The sequence below is a fragment of the Octopus bimaculoides genome, chromosome 23 (assembly GCF_046866305.1).
Source record: "Octopus bimaculoides isolate indiv1 chromosome 23, ASM4686630v1, whole genome shotgun sequence".
NCBI lineage: Eukaryota > Metazoa > Mollusca > Cephalopoda > Octopoda > Octopodidae > Octopus > Octopus bimaculoides.
Genome location: NC_142950.1, coordinates 26,239,819 through 26,244,818, shown reverse-complemented (window position 1 = coordinate 26,244,818; position 5,000 = coordinate 26,239,819).

Below are 5,000 nucleotides of genomic sequence, written 5' to 3'. Positions count from 1 at the left end.
AGAAGCTAGATCAAGGATTTGTACCGTGAGAGGGCAAACGATGCCATCATAAGCTCCATCAGTGTTCTACAGAGCAAGGAGTAAAGACTTGTGGCGGGCAATATTTGTACAAATCAGATCATCATGGAAGCAAGAACTGTTGGATGGAGTACATGACTGGGAATGCACAACAGATTTTCCAGAATGGAATCCAGTATATTAGGGGTGGATACGGGAGAGTATGTGAACGAATATGTCTCTGATTTTATGAAACGGCTCTCAATTTCAGGGAGAAAGAGAACTAAAACTCTTTTAGCAATTCTAGAAGCTGAAAAGAGTTCCAACTGGATCTGGTCTAAGCAGGATGGAAGCGGATTTCAGAAGGCTTAATTTGCTCATACAGTCAAGTGGCGTCTCAGACTGAACTGGCTACAACACCGAAGGTGCTTTGGATCTGGGATTCGTTAAGCGTCCAAGAAGGTTGTAATACAGACAGTTGCTCAGAATGTGTATCTAAGAGTCATGGCCCGGCCTTGCTCCAATTAGAGTGCAGGAAGTTAAGGCACGAAACACTTACATGAGAGGCGCTTCTCTGAAGACTTCTGCTATTCAGTTCTCTGAAGACTTACCTACCTACCCATCCACCTACCTACCTACCTACATACATACATACATACATACATACATACATACAGTAATCACTCATCATATCGCTTTTCACCTATCGCCCCTCCAGTACAACGCGGATTTCTCTGATTAGTATATGTAAATTTATATCGCGGACTCCTAGGCATATCGCGGGTTTCTGCGGCCGATAGGTATTTATATTTTTTTGGTTTCTAATTATTTATGTGATAAAATAAGCATTTTCACATCTAAACATTAATAAATTAATAAATAAAAATACATTAATTAAAATATATTTTTTTTTAAATACGTAGTGTACCGTAGATGAGTAAACAAAGAATCGCACATACTGTATGGAAAACCAAACTCGGGAGGAGAGTGTGTGGTGTTGTTGTGCATTTGTGTGTAGAATTGTGAATTTATTTCAAGCCCTACGATGTCGCCTGAACGTTCTACACATTCTCAGGCTTCTGGTAGTGAACCCAAGCGCCAGAGGAAGATGCTTACTATAGCAGAGAAGGTTAGACTCCTCGACATGCTTAAGGAAGGGAGTAGATATGCGGATGTAGTCCGCCATTACGACATTAATGAATCTACCGTTCGCTACATCAAGAAGGAGGGAAAATATGTAAGGGTGACGGCAAAAGTGACTTTTAACAAGACAGAGAAAAGGGGTGTAAGATGAAGAACAAGAGGATCCAGGTGAAGAAGAAGTTGGCCTATCACTAGAACGCCTCTCAACTCTAGCAAAAACGGCAAAAGAATTTCAGAAAATGGCGGCAGATTGGGAGCCCCTGATGATTCGTGCGTTGCAGTTCAGAAATACAATCGACGGAGCCATAGAAGTTTTTGAAAACCTTCTTACACAGAAGAAAAGACAGCGCCAGCAACTGCCCTTCACTAAGTTCTTCACCCACAAAAAAAATAGAGAAGACACGGGTACTCCTAAGAGTGTGGAGAGAGTTTATAAAAGATTAAATATACAGAAATAATAAAATAAACATATATACAAATTGTAAAAATAAAAAATATATATATATAGGCGCAGGAGTGGCTCAATGGTAAGTAGCTTGCTTACCAACCACATGTTTCCGAGTTCAGTCCCACTGCATGGCACCTTGGGCAAGTGTCTTCTACTATAGCCTCGGGCCGACCAAAGCCTTGTGAGTGGATTTGGTAGACGGAAACTGAAAGAAGCCCGTCGTATATATGTATATGTGTTTGTGTGTCTGTCTTTGTCCCCCCACCATCGCTTGACAACCGATGCTGGTGTGTTTACGTCCCCGTAACTTAGCGGTTCGGCAAAAGAGACCGATAGAATAAGTACTAGGCTTACAAAGAATAAGTCCTGGGGTCGATTTGCTCGACTATAGGCGGCGCTCCAGCATGGCCGCAGTCAAATGACTGAAACAAGTAAAAGAGTAAAAGAGTAAGAGTATATATACAGTACAGTACTGTTTCTACTTTGCAGATTTCTACCTATCGCGGGTTTTGGGACGCAACACCCGCGATAATCGAGGTATTACTCTACACCCCCCACCACCACCACCACCACACACACACACATCTATAATTATTTGTGAATATGTGTATGGGCGTGTATGTATATCACATACAAACAAACCCCTTGTTTATAATGACAATCAAAACAATCATTATCTTTCTGTTGACATTAGTATTAACTGCAGAAGCTGTTAAGGCAGCCATCTTAATTTTTTCTTTTGTTTTCTCGACATCTGTTCTGAAGTGAAAGACAGCCCAAGCAGAAATCTCACGTACTTCTAAATACATTGTGACATTGATAAATATTTACAATATCGATCATTTAACTCTTCACATTTTAGCTGAATATTAACGAAAATAGGCTTGAATTAATGGTGATACCGAAGTCCAAACTGGTGACATGCTAGCAAAATCGTTACCGCACCTTTCCGGCTCTACCTCTTGAGCTGAAATGTCGCCGAGGCCGACTTTGCCTTTCATACTCTCGGGTTCGGTAAAATAAGCACCAGTTGAGCACTAGGATCAATGTAAATGATTTCTCCCGTTTTCAAAATCGATGGCTTTGTACCAAAACTAAAAAGAAAAGACTAGCAAAATCTTTAATAGACCGGACAAAATACATATCGACACATCTTCCGGTTCTTTACTTTGAAACAGTTACTATTATTAAGATTATTAATGATAGCACGCTGGACAAAATATTTGCAGCATTTAGTCTGCCTTTACGTTTTGAGTTCAAGTTCTGCAGAGGTCAACTTTCTCTGTCATCTTTTCGAGGTCGATGATGAAATAAATACCAGTAGAGCAATGGTGTCAAAGTAATTGACTGGCCCACCTCCCCAGAAATTCCAGACCTTGTGCCTATAGTGCAAAGGATTATTATTATTATTATTATTATTGAGTGAGAGAGCAGTGCATGCCATCAAAGTGACACTGGGGTGAAATATACGAAACCCATTATACCCATCATGACTACCCGTCTGATAAGGGTACACCAGGCACATGCATCACAACCATATGTGCGCGACATGGAGATCTGATATCAAGGCTGTGGGCTGGCAGAATCGTTAACACGCCGGGCGAAATGCTTCAGTGGAGAGCAGTCGCTATATTCCTTTCCATGTCGGCTACCTCTGATGAGCGTATTTATATAATTGGTTTGTTGCCTAACACTCCATTGTATTTTTTGCGCGAAACCGATTAGTAAGACCAGCCGTGATAGATACTTAATACTATAAAATTCGGATAATATATATATATATATATATATATATATATATTACGGAGATGTACTTGCATAGCAAGTGACCTGATCTGCTATCATGTGCTGGAACGAAAACAATTGCAGCGTGGAAGGTGTTTATAAACCATCTAAAATACACAAAAGCCGTAAGATTCACTTCAACATTTAAATTTAATTTGCCAAAATATTTTCGTCGCTTTGAGACCGCGACCTGTTCACTGACAAAATTCTGTGCTGCGCGGAATTTTGTCAGTGGTCTCAAAGCAACGAAAATATTTTGGCAAATTAAATTTAAATGTTGAAGTGAATCTAACGGTTTTTGTATGTTTTAAATGGCTTATAAACACCTCCCACGGTTCAAATTGTGTGTGTGTATATATATATATATAACCTCTGTGCGTTTGTGTGTGTATATGAGTGTGTATCATTGTGTTTGAATTTGCTCTTCCGTAGCTTTGCTTAATAAATGATGTTGGTTGTTTACATCGCCATAACAGCGAAGAGAAAAACTAGATTTAAAAAAATAAGTACTAGGGATTATATGCTCTACTAAACACTTCAATGCGGTGCCCCAGCATGGCCGAAGTTAAATGAAGGAAACAAGTAAAAGTTTTAAAGAGATAAGTGATAATCGTTAGAACGTCGGTAAAAATGCTTTGCGATATTGTTCCAACTCTCTGCGGGTTTAGTTAAGATGATACCGTGGTCATCATTGTTATACATCTTTCAGGGCAGGGGTTAACAAAATAAAGTACCAATCAGACACTGGGGTAAATTATACTGACATAACCCCACCCCTCAAAATTACCGATCTTGTCTTTTCAAATTTTGGCACAATGCCAGCAATTTCAGGGAAAGGGATGAGTTGATTACATCGACTCCAGAGTTCAACTGATACTTATTTTATCGACCTCGAAAAGATGAAAGGCAAAATCGACCTTGGTGGAGATTGAACCCATGACGTAAAGACCCACCAAATGCCGCTGAGCATTTTCCAGGTGTGCCAACGATTCTGTCAGCTCACCGCCTTCAAACAGTTATCAGATTACTAATTTAAATATATCCTAGCAGGATCGTTAAAAAATGCTTTGCGGCATCTCTTCTGACGTTCTGAGTTCAAATTCCACTGGGGTCAACTTTGCCTTTCGTCGTTTCGGGGTCGATAAAATAAGTACCCGTTGAACACTGAAGTCGTTGTTATCGACTTACCCCCGCCACTGAAATTGCTGGCTTTGTGACAAAATTTGAAACCAGTTATAAAATTATTGATTTAAATATATCCTAGCAGAAACGTAAAACAAAAGACAAGAGCACTCAGAGAAAATACTAAAAATGAACCCGACCGCTCTCAAAAATTAAGTAAAAAAAAAAAAAAAAAAACAGGAAAAATAATCCAAAATCCTTGTCCGGTACCGGATCAATCCCAAAATCTTATCAGTGTGTGCCAGTCACGAGGCCAAACATCCCTGAAAGTTTCATCTAAATCCATCCAGTGGTTCTTGAGATATCTTGTCCATGGACAAACAAACGAACAAACACGACTGAAAAACAATACCTCTGCCTTTGCGAAGGCGGAGGTAAAAATGGGTTACGACATTTCTTCCAGATCCTCACATTCTGAGTTCAAATTCCGTGAAATCAAATTTTG